General features: G+C 37.7%; 1 long non-coding RNA gene across 1 annotated transcript in view; it reads left to right on the top strand.

Moving 5' to 3' along the window:
* Positions 1 to 20,803, top strand: part of LOC106487225 (uncharacterized) — a 50,222-nt gene that overhangs the window by 798 nt on the left and 28,621 nt on the right. The window lies entirely within an intron of this gene.

The following is a 20,803-nucleotide window of genomic DNA, read 5'->3' as shown; positions in this document are numbered from 1 at the left end:
TGTACTCATTACAGTATCTGGAATGGCAACTTGGACTCTTTAAAAGAGAAATTAAGAAAGAATACTGTGGAAATTCATTTTCCATGTAGTTTGCAGGCTATATGTTTTTTTCTGGCTCTTTTTCTGATCATAAAGGCACTGTATTCTGGGTATCATGAAAACGCCCTTCATAGTCACTTCTTTTATTACAAAAGTGAGTTGAATCTGAGGACCCAGTGTGTAAATTGGCCAAGAGGTCACTGGGTTATAATAAAAGGAGTATAACTGATTAGCATGATGTCACCACACTTAATTCAGAATTATCATAATGAAATTTTTTGTGAGCCACTGGGTGTCGTCTTTTCCTTACTGCACTGAATCCAGTTTGACTTCTAAGACCACCTACTTTCTGTTTGTTGATGAGCAGTTTCTCAGTTGTGACTGTACATTGATCAGGACCCATTTACTCTGGAGCTGCCTGCTGAAATAAAGGTTGTTTTACAGAGGTTGATGGAAATGGATAGCTCAATTTATTGTTAGATGTGGGAAATGATGGATTATTTATAGTTTTTCTTGGTCTTTCAAATAGACAAAACAAATTAGTCTGTTGGTTGAAGTCTGATTTAATATTACATACTTTTTTTTCTCTTCTAATTTTAGCCAAATATGTTGCAAATTCTGTTGTAGCTTTGACAGTAAATACATCTGTTACACTGCCAGACTGTAAATTGATGATGTGAATAAAAACTTCTTTATTACTCTAGTTATTACAAGGATGGGTCTGATCAATGCACAACGTACCTGTCTGATTCATTCCTCATTTGACCTCCCCCCCAAAAAGCAATGATAAGAGAACATGTTTTTTTTTTATGAAGATTAATTTTGTTGTCCTTATAGTCTCTCATGTACTCTGTGTTTGGGGATCAGCTGTTAGAGTGGACTGTTCTTCTATACTCCCAAATTTTGTACTTGCATTTATTAATTAAATTGTCCTAATATAAGGCTGTTCAGTTTTTATAAGAGTCCAATGAGTAACGTTAGTGAGGTCTGTGGTGTAATTTTGTCAAAATCTGTTTATCTTCACTTCAGCTTTGGGCCCACTGGATGTTGCATTCTGTATTCCTGGCTGGAAATTGTGATAATATGCTTGAAGTGCTCTATGAGATTTCAATAGGAAAGATGGAATCTTCTGCAAAATGCATGAAGTGTTACTCATGTGGATGCTTGCTGAAATCTAGGCAAAATATCCTTGATGTCTGGATCTGGATGTATGCCGCTTGGGCAGCTATGGTCTAGCTGTTCATTTGGTGCTGCTCTAGAAGAGCAGCAGCTCTGTCAGGTATGACATACAGTGAGCTGTTTAATAGGAAAACATGTTTATTTTTTGGTACCCAACCAGAGAGATTTGAATGTGCGAATGACTCACCCCAGTAGTTCACCTGCTGCTCGCATTACTATTTGTGGTTTCAGTTATTAAACAGAAGGTGGCGCTTTGGGCTCTTCCTTGAAGCAGCAGAAAAAGGGCGAAAGGGTACTTACTGATGGCAAAGAGTTCAGTAATTTAATTTCTCAAGGCTTGCTTCATAATGAGAACTCATAATTCTTCCTGTCATTCCATTGTTTAATAGATGCATCTTTTAAGTGACACCCAGGGCTGGCTTTTAGAGCAGGAGACTAATTAAATACTATGTGCATGAAACTGATAATATCTCAGGGAGTTACAGATTATGTACTCACTGGAGACTGTTAGAAGAGCAGAAGTTTGTTCACCATGTCATTGCACAGCTATCTGTCTCTAGTCCTCCATAGAAACATGGTAACAGAACTATTGAAGTCCAGTGGAAAAAAGAAAATTATGCCTGTCATACAGATGGGTTGTGTAGATGCAGTTACATTAAAAGGATTAATTTTTCAAAGTTAAAATCTTCAAATCTACAGCTGTTGCTCAATGAAATCCAATGTAAATGGTCTTTACAAATATTGAATTGTCTTTCAAATACGGAGAACGTCATCTGTTGACAGACATTCTAACATTCAGAGCTGGAAATGTAGCTGACTTCTACATGATCTGAATCAGCTTCTTTATTAAGATGCTATCAAACTGTGCTTTTTAATCTGTTTAAAAATCAGCTGTGGCTACAGGTTCTTGTCTAATTTTAGACTGAGAAACTTGATATAATAAGAACTTCTGATCCAGTAGTGGTTGTTCTCTATCTGGAGTTATGTGACTCCTACCTTTGTTTGTTATACAGTCTGCCAGGACATCATTAAGATTAGAGCTTGGAAACCACGTGACCCTAAAATGTAAGGGAAACCATTTATGCTTGATTTACATTGAGAGTGAAGAATAAATCCTCTGAAGCTGTGGATAGTTGCAAAAGACAGGAGATTGCCTGTCAGAAGTGAGAAACGTTACATGGAAATTTGTATCAGCACTGTGACAGTTACTGAGTTCTTGAAAGTGGAATTACTTTTGTTTTTTAGGAGGACTCTTATCAAACTTCTAATCACAGGGAGACAAGCTTTTCTTTTCAAAATCCTTCATATCTCTTCCCTCCCCCCCCAGTAGCGTTCTTGCTTTTGGAGATGAGTGAGAGTTTTATTTCTATCTGCGTTATACATGTATGCTATGTTAGACCTCTTTTAAGTGAGCTTTGTTTTAAAAAAAAAACAACAACAAAACAGTATGGCATTCTCTTTTCAAAGGCTATCCTATAACCTGTTTTACGGATGCTTGAACTGTACTGTTTCAAGTGAAATCTGACAGTAACTTTGCTAGAACAACAAACTTTAACCTACACCCATGCGTGTGTATGTATACAAATATTTCTGTCCATGTAACACTCAAGATTTTTCTCGTTCTTCAAGGCCAGGACATAGCTTTTCAAAGACTGATTACTATATAGACTTTTACTAACCCTGGTGGAGGATTATGGAAAAATTTCTTCCTCTTGAAAATTGTTGCCTCAGAAGGTCTCGGTGATAACAGCAGCACATGTTTTTAAAGAAACCTCTTTCTCTGCTATTAAAAATGTACTTAGTAGGTGTTTGCCATATTTTTGTAAGTGTTTTGAAAAGAATTGTGAAAGAGTTGGTTTGATCTGATCTTCTAGGATGTATTCCCAACAGCATGTTCAATGAACTGTTTAAACTGCATCATCCTCATATGATTTTTCTGTGAGATGGCACAAATACATACAATCTATAGATGCTGCAAGTACATTATTAATATGTAGAAGCTTGCAAAAGTCCACTAATCAAAATAATAACTGGAAAAGTGTATGCAGCTTCATTAGACAGTGACCCAAGTACCTATTTTATTCTGACTTTAACTCTGCATTTCTAAGAGAACCTTCATTGCAGATATATTCCTAGCCTGAAGAGGTTAGAGGTGTATAGATCTTTGATGTTAGTGGGAGGCCTTTAGATGTAATTGAACTGCATAGCCAGATAATCAGCACAACTGCTTGTAACAGATACAAAGCTGCCAAATACTTGTCCATAAGCTGCATTTGAGCTTTATTTCTTTTTTTATTTATTACACAGCAAAATCCTCAGATAGGCAGCAAAGCTTCCATTCCTTTATAGTGTCTATCCTTGTTTTTAGGGGCTTTGATATAACTTCAGTCTGCTCTAGTGTCACATTTTTGTTCTTAGTGTACTAGTATTACAGAACTTTGTGAACAGAAATTCTGGAATAAAATGGCAAATATTTGGAAAAACATTATGGAAAATATTATGGAAAGATGAGATGCTTTTCAATCTATTACTAAAAGAGGAGGTTGCTAAACTGGGAGATGAATATTTGTAAGTGAAGAGAGCTTAGAACTGCCTTGATTGAAAGCAGACCTTTCCTCATTATAGGCATAATAGAAGCGAACCATTCACTGCAGTGGTTGTTTACTCTTTTTCATAAGAATTTAAGTGACAGGTACAGTGCAGAGTCCTGGAAAGCAAGTAGTCCTCATCCACAAAATTATAGCATGGGTAGCAAGATGTCAAGCTGTGAATAAAGTAAATGTGAAAAGAGTGCAAACCCACAAGAGGAAGAATTGTTTAGTGTAAACTGGAGGTCTGACAAGTGATACAAAATTAAGAATGTTACAAAAAAAAAAAGCAGAACAAAGACTCACTTCCTAGTGAGGTGCATTAGTGTGGGCAGTAGTCATGTTGGGGCAGAAATAGACAATCCATGCTGTGGCACACTTGAAATGCACTGAAAAATGAGATGTTAGGGTTTGCAATCTTCAGGCAGAGCGGAAGGGGTGTTTTTAGTATTGCTTTTACATCTTCAATTTGTGATTCATTCCCAGTTCCATTATTTCTTCTCCTCCGTGTGCATGCCAGTTGTTAATCTTATAAATCATATATGCTGCATAACAAAAACAGGGAGTCATTGTCATTAATTATTGGAAATCAACTGGAGAATATCTCGTGTGACCAAGGGGCATTACAGTCCATAGTCTTGGTGATGACGAGCACAATCTAAAACATCTGATATCCAGAGAGCGTGTTAATGTGAGTAATGGAGCATAGAACATGATTCTTTTTCCCAGTTGTTTGATGCTGTGCTATCTAGCCTTCAGCCCTTAGGGGACAAACAGTGATGGAGTACACTGTGGGTGAAGCTTAGAACTGCCCTGATTGAAAGCAGACCTTTCCTTATTACAGACATGATAGAAGCAAACCATTCACTGCACTGATTGTTTACTCTTTTTCATAAAAATTTAAATGACAGGTATGGTGCAGGGTCCTAGAAAGCAAGTAATCCTCATCCTCAAAATTATAGCAGTTTCATGATTCAGACTCAGGCTGCAGTTTCATGATTCTTCCTTACACGTCCCAGGCTGCTTTTTCCTAATGCCTCTGTCGTGGTGGTAGCAATTGTGCAGCCTCAGAATCGCCTGGATTGGGAAACCGGTCTATCTTTAACAAATTTTGAATGAGAGTGTGTGATTCAGCTTTCAGCTGAATCAATAGCTTTACCCAACTTGTGAGGAGACCATGGGACTGTTCACATAGTTGCCAAAAAGGCTATGAGAAAGATGGGACCGTCTTTTTCAGCAGCAGCTTGGGCTTGGTTTCCATTCAAGTGATTTGGAATCCGTATGCTTCATCCACTAGTGAGGAAGCCAGAGGGGGAAAGGAGTTGTGTATTGTGACCATCTCTGTGCTAGGAGCTTATGGACCTAAGCTGAAACAACTGCTTGCTGGAATTGACCCAGTGATTTAATATGGAAAACTGTATTTTTCCCCTGGCATTACTATTTGTAAAGATCTGTATGAGAACTGCAGAAATACATGTATTCTGAACACAAAAGGTTTTTTATATTCTTAAAGCACTGGTGTGGTTTGGATTGCTATAGACAATTTCACATTTTGAGCATCTGATCCAAACAGCGCTATGGCCATAGTTTTGTTAAACTTACTCACTTTATGACTAAGGTATTTTGTGTGTAAGGTAGTCTGACTGATAATTTCTTGGCATTGCTAGTACTCTACAGGCCTTTGCACTTAGCTACAGCAATCCTTGTGATCTGTCTGTTCCATCCGTTATCACAGACTGCTGACTTCATGCAGGCAGCAAGTATTCCACCTCCAAAGGAAGCACTGAATTTTCTCGTGTGTAATGCATTCCAGTATAATGAAAAAAAGTCTTAATATAAAAGAGTACTGACTTGTTTCTGATGGTGCTGCTACGTAAAGGGTGGTGCTGCTCCAGCAATGTCAGAAAAGGTAGTGACAGCTCTCAGTTACAATAACTTGCATTTTTTGGAAGTAAGGAGATAGAAGAGCATCATTACCCAGAAAATACTGTGAGAGAGTTAGAATTATTTTTATTCTTCATTTGCAGCATGTGCAAAAAGGACATGGGGAATATTTCAAAGCTGAATAATGTATCAAGATGCAGTTCAGAAAGCTTCTTTAACTTTCAGCAGTAATAACTTCATGGGAGTCTAATCAGTAGCTGAAATCATTTCTCTTCTGATTCACAGCAGGTACCTGTTCTTTCTGTACTCTCTCTAATATCTGTTTTCCTATTTCAAAACTGAATTCCAGGAAATCTGCCTGTGACTCAAGTAATACATCATTATGACATCAGAGTAGGCTTTTGTGTGTTGTCAGTAATGTCTTTTTTTTTTTCTTTCCTGCTCAGATCTGAATTGCTCTTTTGTGAGGTTAATTGAGATGGAATGACATAAAATGCTTCTGAGGATCCTCAAGTCATGCAGCGAAAGTGTTTACTGTGCCTGAATCACTTCTTTATATCTGAGAAATCCATTGACTCATGCCATATGTTTTCGATTTTGAAGACGTTTTTAGAATTGCAGCTTCTGATGAGCCTGAATGTAGTATCAGCCTATGCGTGCATAACTAGCCCAAGCACTGTGAGGAACCTTTAGCATGCACCATTTACTTAGCATTTTGCCCACCAAGACCCAGAGATATCACAGTGAAACTGTTAAGAACCACATAGGATCTTAGTGATTCTGTCATTCAGGACCCTTCAGATCGGTTGCTAAGCTCCGGTTCCTGCTTTAACATAGACAAGACTTGGTCCAAGTTCTAGATTTTTTTCCTTCTTTCTTTTAAAGAGACCAAGACAGTTGTTTTGAACAATCTTCAAAAATTATGGTTGGGCTGAATTGTAAGGACTAGAGTAGTTTGACTGAATTGTTTAGTGTGCTGCTATGCATCCTGGAAGGCAGGGGGAAGAAAACAGACTGGAGGCAGTAGATTGAGTGGTCATCCTCATCCTGTAGATGAGCAGTAGGAAGCTGTCACTGATGGATGAATACTGGCCCACTCAGTACTGAGATACTGTAATCTGTGGTTCTGCTGTTGCTTTCATCTGACACAAGTTCAAATCAAACTGAAAAAAGCTCAGTTTTATACCTTCCATCCTTGTTTTAGTGGTAATGACTGTATACCTAGATGGTGCACTGATCAAAGAACTGAACAGACTTAAAGTCAATCGCAGTTTTTTCTTGTTATATGGCCACTAGAGCCAACATAAGAGTTAGAGAAGTGAATGTGGGAGGACAAAACCACCCTTTTCATTAGCAGCAAAGATTTATGATGGAAGAAGTAGAAGCTATTGATATGCAGTGATTTTTCTCCCTTCCCCATAGAATATGATCATAGAAGTAAAATAGTGGCTGAAGCTGCTAATAGTTTCCTTATGCATCAGAGCTTTGCTACTGTGAGCAAATCAGTGCAGATTTCTAACGTAGGAAACTTTTAAAAATTCTTAGTGTAAATCATTATTTGTATTTGGTCTGTCTAGGCATTTTTTTTCCTTTTCCTCTACAGCATTGCCTCTCCATTTGAGAAAGGAGCAGGATGTTTCATGGTGACCCATTACTGTGTTTTAAGGCAGCAGTCATTTTACACAAATTAGAGGACTAATTTTGACCTTACAAAATAAATAAATGACCGGCACCAACAGCTCCTCTTGATTATAAGAGGAAGTTGTGGTTGTTCAACGCATCATAGAATCAAGATGCTTAGTACCATTTCTGTCTTTGTATCTGTGTTACTGAGAGAATGTATTTAACAGGAAAGATGATAGCTTCAACTTGACCTTTTCAAGTAAAACACAGTATTTCTCTAATATTCTTTTAAGCCTAGTTTTCTAATATTTTAATGTTTTCTGCATGCTTCATCAAGAATAGAAAAAATTCTTTAACTGCTGTAAAACAAACTGGAGGTCCTTCTCTTCAGCAATAGAATCTGTTGTGAGCATCTTCTGCATGGCAGTGTTTCCTTGAGGCGAGTAAAGGCATAGTGAAAAGTAGGGCTGTATATATTTGAAAACAAAAATAAAATAGAAGTGGATATTTCTTGAAAGGATCCGTGATTCCCAAGATGCTGAAGGTGCTCGCACTATAGGTACCCTTGTAGAAGTTGTATTAAAAAATTAGCTAGTCTCAGCAACTACAGACAGCTTGTAGTTGCTGAGCATCACTGGTGTTCAAAAGCAGAAATTTAACTGCAGTGTCCGGGCAAGAAGATAGAATGAACACACTCATCTAAGTCAAATTTTTTAAGTATTCAGAATAAGCAAAAGTCCAGCAGCTAAGTAAATGTGGAATAAATGAGGAGTTTGCAAAGTAGAGCTTTTGGGTTGCGTGTTGTTCTTACCCTGGCGGGGGGGGGGAGTAAAGAAGGAGGTGACAGGAAAAAACTTGCAAAAAAAAAAAAAAAAAAGGTACCTTAGAAGACTCTTTGGCAGAGCCTTCTTGATTTGTGAGGTTTTTTCTAGTTCTGAAAAAGGCAAATAATAGTTAGGCATTATGATCTAAGCAGAATGGGTTGTGCATGTACTGCAAGGAGGCAAAGAAGTCAGTGATTGCTTCAGCTGTAACTTCTAAGCATAGCTCAAGTGTAATAGTAAGCCTCTTATGTGTGGAGCAGTTCAGAGAACACTTCAATAATAAACCTTTTCCTCAAACTGTCATGTCTTACTATGAGGAAAAAAAAAAAACACAAAGTGATTTTGAGTGATCTTGCTGCTCATAAGCAGATGATATATGTTCCAAAAAAAAAAGTCTGCACAAATTTCTCTAGCAGGCATATTGTGTACCGTATGGCCTTGGTTCTGCTTTTAGAAAAATCAGCTTCTACTGGTCAGAAGTATAACATGTTTGCTATGTGGACTTTTCTCTTGGGTGTATATATATATATATATATATATATATATATAGTACCTTGGTACATATAAGTCATACTGGTCAGTAAAAAGTGCTAAGGAAAACACTCTGAAATGTCATTGTGTGATATTTTGGTAGCCTCTGACTTTTTCGAGATAGACAAATTCTTGTAGTCTGAAGCAGTAAAGCTGTACGATCCCTCATGAGCTTCAGACATTGAACTGGAACACAGAACACATGGGTTTGGCTACTGATTCTGTGCATGATCTATTTGGATTTGGGTAAGTTGCTTAATTTCTGTGTCTTAGTTATAGATCTGCAAAATGAAGAAAGTAATATTTTTTTTTTGTGTGCTTCATAGGCCTCTCCTTTAGAACAAAATTCAAAGTGTTTTTGAACAGGTTAGGTTTTGCACTGGTGGTGATGAAATGAATTTTGATTAGCTGCCCAGTATAGTTGTGATTACTCCTCAAATTTCACTGGTTCTTTTGAAATGTAATGGTTTATAAGCCTTGCTGGAGTGCTGAATTTCTGGGGACGCTGTGACTATCCAAGTAAACGGCAACTCTGGATTACAGGTTTTTTTGTTTTGTTTTGTTTTTTACCTGAGCTAATTATATTAAAATTCCTGTCTTTTTAACTGACCTATACTGATTCAAATTAAAGATAAAGTAGCACACATGTAGGCTTCTGCCACATTAATTGCTGCAAAAATGGTTTCTGCTGTCACTGTATCTGATAAAATGTAAAATTTATTTCCTTAATGTAACAGTGTATTATATCATATTAGATATCCTGAGGAAAATGAAGTTAAATATTACTAAACCATGTTCTGCATGTAATTGACTGTGTTTTCTGTAATCAAGGGTGATGCTGTTCTGAAACAGAATTTAGTACAATTAAATTGTCTGGTGCTGGCCATGTTTTGCTGCATTAGAAAGTGTAAGAAACCCAGTAGTGACTTTTATGAAATAGCTTTTTTCCAACTAATTTTCCCAGTAATCACCAGAAATTGGTGTATTAAGAGCTTTCAGTTTAACTGGTGAGTTAGCTCCAACCCTGATGTGTTGAATGCTAGCTGCAGCCATTGAAATAGTTCCTTTAATAGTTTCAATAAGTTTTTAAACTGTTTCTGACAGACATTCATGACATTCATCTAGATGCCCAGGCCCTTAAAGTATTTTTAAATACATATGCAGAGTATGTCTCTTCTACCTTTTAAGAGCAAGAAGTATAAACGCCTCACAAACCCTACTATGTTAATACACCAGAAATGCAGCATAGGGGAATTTCCAATTTGTAGGGATGGTTTTAATGGAGTGGATGGACTTTGTTTTTTCTTACCATCATTCAGAGTCAGGATGACTCCAAATCATCATGGAGTGTGTATTAAAATACATCAGTATAGAAATTCCTGGTAATAGTCTTGGTGCTGGAAAGACAAATATCACACCATATAGGTCTACTGCTAGTGGTATATAGCTTGCTGCTTATCATCATTCTGTTTTATTAGGTGCTGACTTGTTCTGGAAAAACTTGTGTGTCACTTGATGAATTCTCTTCCCAGGTTGCATAGTTGGGTTTGGTCAGGTGGCTGTTAGTGATTAAGCTCATAGTGATTTAAGCAATTACTGCCTCTTTTCTGGAAGTTATCCCTTCATCTGCTGAAGGATGACTTATGAAGGATGTATTGTTCTCTTCTCATCTGTTGTAATTGAAAGTAAAACAGGTTAGCTTAAATCGCCATGGTGTTTCAGTGGACTAGAAATGTGTAGCAATCATTTGAAGGATGGTCCTGTCTTAAAATTGTTCTGACTTGTCTGAAGTGGTCTCACCATACTGCTGTTATACTGTCAGATTAGATAGGTAACAAGATTCTATATTCAAAGGCAAAGAGGAGGCTTTTTTTTATTCCCTGAATCAATGCTTTCTGACTCTAATTGAATACTGAAAGTAGATCAGATGCATTTATTCTTGTTTATATAACTTGAAATTTTTCTAGCAGTTCAAGTTCAAGGAATGTTGGTGTCCTGTCCTCCCTCAACCTCTTGGCTGCTCTAGATAAGCAGGCTAAAAGAGCTCTGTTGGTACCTAGCTCATCTAAATAATTCAGTTCTACAGACATATCCAATTAATAACTAACAAACAAGGACCAAAGAGCAATGCTTCCAAGAGTCTGAGTTTTCTGTGAGTGACAGGTACAATAAGCGGAGATGATTGGACTGAATCCAGTCAGTTTATAAATGGAGCAGTCGGCACTGGTAGCATGTCACAAGAATGTAAACACAAGATTTATCCAAGGAGCATTTAATTAAACTGGAAGGTAATGGGTAATGGAAGATACAGTGTGTAGCTCTTCCATTACAGAAAGTACTGCATGGCTTAGATGAGTTATTGCTGGGGGAAAATAATGGCCTCATGTTTTCCAGGACACAATATGAAAGTACTATATAACATTTTTGAAAGCTACATGGATTACATTGATATAACCTTCAGAATTTTTCTTATGCTAAGTTAGTTCTTGGACTGTACATCCAAAAGCCACAAGTTCTGGTGGCATGTGTGAAGAGTTTTGGATACTGTTGTTTAAAGAGTACATTTAACAAGTAATACAAAAAGTCAGTAGTGAAGCCAGAGCGTATGATCCAATTCCTTCTGTCAGTGCATGTTTTGTGGATGTCAGCCAGTTCTTGATAGGCATGGCACTTACTTAATGTATTCTGTGGTGTCAAAGCCTGTTGTCTGTTAAAATGTTATTATTGTTCTTTAGGTAAACTTGTCATATTCTCTCTCTCTCTCTCTCTCTCTCTCTTTCTAATGGAGAGGACTTGGGTGAATGTGCTGCTTGTTTGCTAGAGACTTAGTGCTGCATATTTATTCTGTTGGGCAATTCTGCATTTTGTATTCTAGAGAAATTGCATAAAGGGAAACTGATCTTTGCCATGCATTTTTTCAGGGGCATCATTTTTTAAAGACAGTACCAGCTGAGGGTTAATTGAGCAATACCTTCCAGTTTACACGGTAATAAAGTGCCTCTGTGCAGTGAATGAATGTCCTGTTCACTTAAATTTATTCTCACGTCTTTTACAGTGGAAGTATTTGCTGGCAAGCATCCATTTCCTTTGTGACACTTGAGCTGTTCAAGGTACACAAAATGGAGCAGAGAAACTTTCATCCAGAAAGAAGAAAAATTCAAGCCAGGGGGACAGATTGTTACTTTGTTCTAAAGCATCAGAATGTTTCGTGATCATTTCTTTTGGCTAAATGGTAGTGTGTAAGTGAGCTAGCCCAGTGAAATTCTTATATTTAGACCTGTTGCAATTAAAGCACTCTTCTCCTCTGTAAGCTGTCCTGCTGTTGTGCAGTGTCATGGACAGAAGGAAGTGATATAGGACACAAGATCCGTGTTCATATCTTTGTCTCCCTTAGAAAAGTTATAACTGGGTGGTAGAAGCCATACTGTCAAGAACAGTTTGCTCCCTATACTGAAAGCAACACCTGCCAAGACTCCCTTCTTTCTGAAGGAATCTCTGCTTCTGAGATGATCAGAAGTTGATCTGTTTAGTAGCCTCTGATGGACCTATTCTGTGTGAACTTGTGCACTTCTGCTTTGAATGCACTTTTATTTCTAGTGTGTCCTTATAGTTCCTGAGTGCACTTTTCCGTTTTTTATATTGTATAATATCCTTGATAGTGTCTCAGTCTGCTGTAATGTCCCATGTTATCATGCTTACCCATGTGAATGGAAATAATGGAAATTCCCTATTATTACTGTCTTCTGCCTTACAGACACGTCTTCCCTAACACTTTGTAGATGTTGTAACCATTCTTGTCAGATTACAGTGTTAGTCAGTACTAGCCACAGTACTGCCCATTCCTGGTTGGGTATGGAACTTGAATTTCTGTCAGTTCTGTGGCATTTTTAGATACAGTAAATGTTTGCTTCTATTCCTTTTGAAATGTCAAAAACCTTAAGTTGTACATGTCTGACTAATGTGAATATTATCCTTGTTTCTTTTCATACCACTGTCCTCTCATAAATCTACTCGTTTCTTGTCTTAAATTAGGTAAGATTTTTCAGAGGAAAGATTCGTCTTCCTCTTTGTAGTTTCCCAACTGAGCATGAAGTCTATAATGTAACTGCTGTGCTACATGTGAAACAAAGCTAAGGATAAAGATAACATCCTGGTTAGGTGACAGACAGTATTACAGTTTTACTTAAGGAATGCACACAACGGAAAATGTTTTAAATTTTTGTCATCAACGGTGCTTATGCTGCTTCATAAAATATTGCAGCGTCAAATTTTAAACCAGTTACAGGTGTTTTTGATGCGGTATTTTCCAGTTATTGACTTGCTGATTTCATGTTTGTTTTATAATCTCTCCAGAGATTATAAATTTAAGGTAGACATTTACAGTCTAGTGTGACTGGCAGGTTCTTGTATAACAAAGCCTAGGACTGAAATTGCAAAAGGGGATGGACCTGCAGTTGAGGATATGGAGGTGACTGGGCTTCACAGGATAGAGCACCTGTATTTAAGGATGCTTTTCAGTCACTCTTGCTTAAGGTAACTGAAAATAGTACCATTAATATGCATCAGAAAGGCAGTAAGGTTTTAACAGAAATAAATGTGGCTTCCCCAGACTGTGGACTGCCAATCCCATTTGGGAGGGCGTCTACCTTAATCTGACATCTTGTTTAGCAATGATAACACTGGAGAGTCCAATTAAAGTATTTCAAGAAGACATCCCAATACAAGACTACATTGATTGTCCGCTAATGCATATTGAATTTTAGCTAAATACAGCCCCGGGTGCTGTACTGGAAAACAGGGGAGCTTGCTATCCAAGCTCTTAATTCATTTTATATCGATTTGGCTACTAATGATATAACCTTCTCCTCTAATTAACTGACGTCTGCATTAGGCTGAACAAGAGCTCCCCTGCTAGGAGCTGTCCACTTGGTTGTGTTGTGAGATATGTCCTCCTTTTATGTTAGGTTTTGTCCAGGTTAGCTCATTCCTGAAAAATAGATTGTATAGAGGATTGACTTTTTCTAAAATAACTCGTAAAGGAAGTTTGTCTTTTTGTTGCCCGCATTCCCGCCTATGTGCCTAGGACTGATGTTGCTGGTGAGTCTGGCCAGAGCTGGTTTGCTGACTGGATCCTTCTCCATGGATTACTTGCTCCTTTGACTAATATAAGACTTCCAAGAAAGGTATAAATTCAGATAGAGATAGAATATGAACACCTGAGGATAAATGGGTCATTTTGTATGTCTTGGGGCATCAAGCAACCATCAGATGTAAATGATATTTAGCTCAAAATTTTGTTAGGATGGGAGGGGTAATCTGCATGTGAATTCACACATGATTTATTACCAAATCCAGAATCTGCCAGTTCTCAGTTTGTTTTTTTTTGTTTGTTTTGTTTTTTTTAGTTAAAAGAATGGGAAATTTTGAATTTGGCTTCTGAAAAAAATAGAGTCTGTTTTTAATTTCAAGACACTTATTGCAGCACTTAACAGGTTAAAGGCCATTTGTTTGTAGAGGTTCATTACAAGCAGCTATTTTGTTTTGTTCTGTGTCCTGCTGCTGTGTATGTGTTTACACTTGTTTGCATTGGGAGAAAGTTGTGAGTCTGTCCTTAGTAAAGGTAATGTTAAATCAGGATTCTCTTATGTTTTCACCTCTGGAAGATTAAGAAGTTGAAGCTTTCTCTTCTCCGTGTATGAGCTGTTATAGGGTTTTTTCTTTGAATGCAATTCAAGGCACTTGTTTTTCTGTGTTATTTGTGGTGTTGACCATCTCCTAAGAAATTAAGGTTCCATTGGTCATGTGGTTGCTGTTCAGTCAAACTTGACAGCTACTAACTTTTAAGATTTCTCTGTTCCTATGCACTTCTGAAGCTAGTAGCTGTGAGGAGGAGAAACTAAAATTTGTCCTCAGAGAGAAAAGTCTGACAGAACTCAGCTTTTCATTTAGTTTGGCAGAAAGCAGCTTCTTCAGTCAGTATGTGAGTATGAGTCACTTAACAGTCAGCATCTACACAATCCTGGACTGGCTGTAGCATTTTCTGTCTCTTGTCTGATGGGGATATTAGGAACATGGGCTTATTGTGGTGTGTATGCTGTTCAAAGATAACAGATTTGTGAAACCAGGCTTTGTTAGTTCCCTTGCTTAGGGAGCTAGTTGTTCCCTGTGTTATTCTAGTCCTATACTGATTAATTTTATTTCTTATTCTAATCTGTGTGTAACAAAATAGTTCTAGTTCTGGTTTAGATATACTAAAATAATGATCACATTCCAGTTTCTGCTAAGAAAATGCACAGCTTTCCATTGTAACTGATGTTTTTATTGACAGGAGTAGAACCTCTTTTTTCCTTATTGTACCATGTTTGATAGCACTAATAAAAGATAAAACAGTTTTAATATTGTTTTCCTAGCATGCCTCTTGGAACATTCTTACTTAGATGGGTAATTAGGTGATGAAAGCAATCATTTCTTTTCACCCTTCAGTGCTCTACAGTGTCCAAGGCCTTTCCTTCCATTATCTTTACTTCCTCTTTACTAACTACCTACCTTATTGCACAGTACACATGGCCTTTCACAAAGTTGCTAGAGCAAAAATGCAATTGGTTGCTACAGTCCAATATATTGATAATGTAACAAGCAGAAAATTCAGGTTAAGTAGAATGTAATACATTGGTCTTGCTACTGTATTTTCACTTTACAAACACTGAGAATGACTGGATATAACAGTATCTCGTTCCAGCTTCAGTGTTGATTTGTCATCCATAAAAATCTCAACAAAAGCTGAGTGGTTTGTACTTTATGAGTATCTGAGCATCTGAAGGTCACCATCTTGTCTGAGAACTGGAATTGTACAAGTGGAAAGCAGGAATCTTCCTTTCTAAGAAGAGGTGTTCTTTCCCTTGAAACATTAATGGAACAATGCTTCATTGCTGACAGAATTAAAACACAATGAAGTTTCTGGTTATTGTTCAGTGTGGAGGAGGCAGGAATAGCTCAACTAAGACAGCTTTTAAATCATACTAATAGCTAAATATGTGCTTAAGTATTGGTGAGAGAGGGCAGAAGTGAATTTTCTAGATGGCTGCTTTTTGTTTGCTGGCAAGGAGAACTCGGGAAACTGTGTGTGACACCTAGCCTATACCTTTTTATTTTGTCCGATTGATTCCTAGTTATTCTCTTGGGTACATATTCAGTAATTAATTTTACTCGAAGGAGTGCAACCAGTCCCAATTTAATTCTTTATCCATCACTTCATTTTTTTTGAAGGGACTTGCATGTATAATCAGTGCTGTCACCTTCTGTTAATAGAAATGATCTGTGTACATGCCTTAGTAGCAGTGATGATATATTCTACTAGGTCATGGCATGGGTTTTGCATAATCTGGTCTCCTTCCAGCTATTAGCTATGAGCAGTGAACAAAGGAATGAGGAAAGAGCGCAGTCTAGAATACAGAGGAATAGTAAATGTTAGTTTTTCAGAATGACAGAAACATAGGTGTGTCCCAAAGGTATCTAATATATTTATCAGCAATTTTGAAATAAAAAGTAATTGGCAAGGAGATAAACAGTACCCATAAATATATAGGGTGCTTGAGATTCATGGTCATCAAAGGGATCTGATGAAGCTGAAGGAGTAGGCAGGATGATTACAGATGAAATTTGGTGTTGACAGATGTTAGAGAATTGCATAAGGAATGACCAGAACACTCATGCTTATTGGTCTCTAGATTGCTTCAACCACTTAAAATCATCTAGGCCAACATAGTGAATATCTCTGCTCAGTGAACAACAGTAGCAGTTAGAAGGAAAAGGTTTCTCTTAAGCTTTTGAGTTTAAAAGTTTGTCTGATAGTCTCCAAACTCTGGAGCCTCCCAACAGTTGGTCTTGTTAAGTATCCTTTGACTTTCTTCTATCAGCTATTCTGTTTTGGAGGTGAAGACAAAAGTTTAAATCTGACATCAATGATAAATTGCAAAAGACACAGGCCAAGAAGGTGTTTTAGTTGGGGGTTCTGGCTTTGTGTTCCTGACCTGATACTGAACAGACCAGTGTACTGACTCCCAAAGCCAACTTGCAATACTTGAGACTAACCCAGCACAAGGACACTGAGCAATTCAGAGGAAAAGACAGTCTTGCTGAGAATTTATGCAGTCTCCTGTTAGCTGGAAAGCCCAGCCTCTGCTGGGGGCAGGGGTGCACGTGTGTGTGCGCGTGTGTGTGTGTGACAGTGGCTGGGTAGAAGTAACATTGGCTGTCTAAGGCAAGAGCAAATTACAGAACAGTTGATGCAAATCCGCACTTGAGTTTCTTTTCCCTCAGAATCATTACTCTGTAATTTACATGTAGATGGAGGGATTTTTTCATTCCCCTCTCTTCCCTCAAGCATCTGGCTTTGTTCAAGAGCTGAGAACAGAAAAATACGAGAAAATTGTTTTATAGAACTCCTTCTTAGCAAGGGGTTTTGTTCTATTCCTTCAGGAACCTTTGCCTCCTCTGCTAGGGAGGTGACCCAATGTGCAAGAAAGTCTTGGCACATGAAAGGCACCTCAGTGGCTGCTGCTTGTACTTAAATGGAATTTGTACTTGAGGAATGCTGAAGGCTAGCCATACTCTGTTGCAGAAGGTTTTGTAACCAATGATAGAACACGTTCCTTAGTTAGCTGAGTTCCATGATGGTGGGATATGATATGATTGAGCTTAGTTTGAAAAGTTACATTTGTATTTGTTTACAAAATATCAAACTGTCTAAGCTTTATTTATCTCAAAAGTAGAACAACTGAATTCTTAAGAGGAGCAAACGTGCAGAACATTTTTACTTGTGTCTATGTGGCATTGTTGAGTTAGGACATACCAGAATTGTAAAACATACAAGATGTGTTTGCAGGAGAAAAATTATTTGATTCTTGAACAGGGAGTTAGGCTAGGTCATGGAAGTGTTATGCCTTACCATAGGCAACCAGATTCTGAGTTGAAAAGCTCATAGTTATAAGTCTTGCTTAAAATACAAGCTCAAGTGCATACAGGAGTAGTACTGTTAACGTGAATGATAGTTGGATTTCTGGTGAAATCTGTTAACTGAATTGAGGTCAATCTAAAAGAAATGAACGTTCATTGATCTAGTAAATTGATCAACCCATCATCTTTTCCCTTTCCTTACAATTTTGTCTTGCCTGATTTACTGGACTGGAGATGTAATTTGGTGATGCTTGAGAATAGGGGCCAATCTTGATCTTCTGGTGTTAGCATTTCAGCTCCATGGAGGGATTGTGTGTCCTATGGAGGGAATGTATGTCCTATATAGTATGAATAATAAAGCAGCTGAGATTTTATTCCCAACTTTTCAGTACGTCCCTTTGTGACAAGTCATAACCTCTCTATGCCTCAGGGCCTTCCTGTGTTTAAAACATACATACATACATACATACAAATAAACAAACAAACATACAGCTTGCATTTGCATTGTGATTTGCAGTTCTTTCAGAAATATGAATATTAAGCATGAAGTGTTCAGTGCACTAAAAATATGCTTCTAGTGTGATACCACTGCAGCTCCAGGTTGGATGTAGAATAACAAGCAGTTGTGTAGTAATGTCAATGACCCAGACTTGTATGTTAAAGATTATGTACAATCTAGATTAAAAAATGTGAGAAGGGTAAAGAAGAGAAATCCGCTTAATTGTTTCTGCTAGTTCTCTCATACAAAACACAAATGTCCTCTGATTTGGAATGAATGTTTTTCCAAAGACAGAAGTGAAATCCAGAGAGCTTGAGGTTGGAAGAATTAGCTGCTAATCTCACATTTCTACAAAAAGACTGAGCAATTTCTGCTTTATTGCCCTGAAAACATAATGGAGCCCTGGGGATCGCTGACACAACCAGCTTCTGAGAGCCTCTGGCACTTAGCAGAATTGACTTCAGTTAATCAAAATATTCTTTAAAAAAGCTGCTGTGCTGGTTTGGAAAGCTGCAGAACAAGTAATGGCGTGTAGACGGTTAAGGAAATTTCAGTTTCTTGAAGTGGGGCTCAGTGACCTGTAATGCCAGTTTATAAGGGGCAAACTCAGATAAAAGGGAAAATAATTTAAGTGCTAGACTGGTGGAAAGAAGTGAAATGGAGGGGAATAGAGCATGGCAAGCACAATGGCACCTTGCTCACCCTTTATTAAAAACAATTCTTGAGCATACTGTAAATGAATCCGCAAGCACATAAGAGACTACAGCACTAATAGCTGCAAAGAGAACAGAATTATCCAGGGTGCATGATCTGGAATATTAACATGCTCCATTATGAGGAAGTATTTGCCATAGTTCTGACTCATGTGCCAGGGACTTTGAAGTCATTTTCCCTTAATCCTAGGTAAAAGGAAGCACTCATTCATAACTGATGATCCACAGTTCTTGGAAGTTCTTGAAATTTTTTGAAGAGCCCATGGAGAAATCTCTGATAGAGGATTCTAAACTGGCATGTAGGTGTGAAGTCAGCTTGGTCTGTTAAAGTGCCCTTTTCTTAGGGGAAAATGTGTTGTATTTTGCTCTGTTTATAACTGTTGAGTGCCAGATGTTTTAATATAAACCATGGGAAAAAATCATCCTTTGTATCGTTCCACTTGAATGCCCAATATTATAAGAACAAAACCAAAATAACTAAAATAGGACAAATGTTGATGAAAATAGTTTTGAAAAAAGTTTCCACTCTCTCTGATTAGGGACTTAAGACTGCAAGGAACCTCTTGTGTCATCAAGTCCAGTCTCCTGCTGTCGCAATCAACCTCATACATACTATCTATAATACTTGTTTTTCTGAGAGTAAATGTGTTATGATTCATATGTCTCACAATAACTGAATAATTGTTTTTATTTCAGTGGGGTTTAAATTAGTCATTTGTGGACACCAGGGCAATTTATCTGCAACAACAATTCCAGCATTATAAAACAGCCTGCAGCTCTTTCTTGATGAATATGTCACTGTAAAACAACAAAATTTTAATTCTGGCTCTCTGCAAGTCTTGCAATGCCAGGTGTTTCCATGTAATGTTCCACACTGACCAAATGCCAAAAGCTTGAGAAAAGGAAAGTTTGGGAATAGGAAAGGACATAATTTAGAACAAGAAGCAGCATTATAGAAAACACTCCTGCCTTTCTTATCTGAGCAGTATGCTGGAAAGAGGAAGATTGGAACATTCCAAAGTCTTTAATTTAGTTCTGGATGAGAATATACATCCCATGGTACAGTGTGAAATCCTAGATGGTTCTTGCAGTGGAAAGAAAACTGAAGTCTCATGTAACTGTTTTAAGAGGATAATATATACAATAGAGTATATGTACATGTGTTGTGTAGTGAAAGCAGAGTAGAAAACTTTTAGAGAAAGAGTTGCAGTTGCTCCAGCTCTCAGTGTCTAGTGCTTTCCTAGAATTTTGCTCTTTATTTTGATCAGAGGTTGCTGAGGTATATAAATCAGCTGAAGACTAATTTACTACTAATTAATTGGGGAGGGCAGGGGGGAAGAACTGCTGAATCTCATGTCTTACTGGTCCCACCTGTTTTCCTGTAAGAGGAAAGATGAGCCAAAAATCACACAAGGAATTATTTTGTACTAACTTAGTGGTTGCCTTGTTCTGCCCAAAGGTAAAGACCTAGTTATCTGCACCATTTATCAGGTATGCCATTTTAGTCTAAACTTGTTTAAAACCGGGTAGAGCCTCTTTTTCATCTTAATTAGGCAGTAACTCATTGATTCCAAGTGGGCCTTCATTTTCTAATTATTTAGTACCTCATATAATGTCATTAAACATCTTTGAGTGGATAGGATTGCTCTAAAAGCTTTAGCTCCAGAGCTCTAATATTAGACTCTTGGCATTCGTCCCTGTGTGTGAAAAGCAGTCAGTTTGTTTACCAGGAATTTGGATTCACATTACTGGGGGAATTAGCAGTGAGCTATTAGTCTGATTCAAGCACTTAACAATTACTGATCATCTCCTCCTAGCCTGTGGATAATGGAGGTGATCAGCTGTAAATGGAAAGGATGTGGGGCTATTTTCATGAAGGCACTTGGAGAAAGTGCTGTATCCTATGACCCCTTCTAACCCTGGGTTTTGCAAGAAACCCAAACAGCAAATCACTTCCTGGAGGAGAGT

This window comes from Apteryx mantelli, chromosome 14, assembly GCF_036417845.1.
Source record: "Apteryx mantelli isolate bAptMan1 chromosome 14, bAptMan1.hap1, whole genome shotgun sequence".
NCBI classification, from domain to species: domain Eukaryota; kingdom Metazoa; phylum Chordata; class Aves; order Apterygiformes; family Apterygidae; genus Apteryx; species Apteryx mantelli.
Note: the sequence above shows the minus strand (reverse complement) of the source record. Positions and strands in the feature narration are given on the sequence as shown.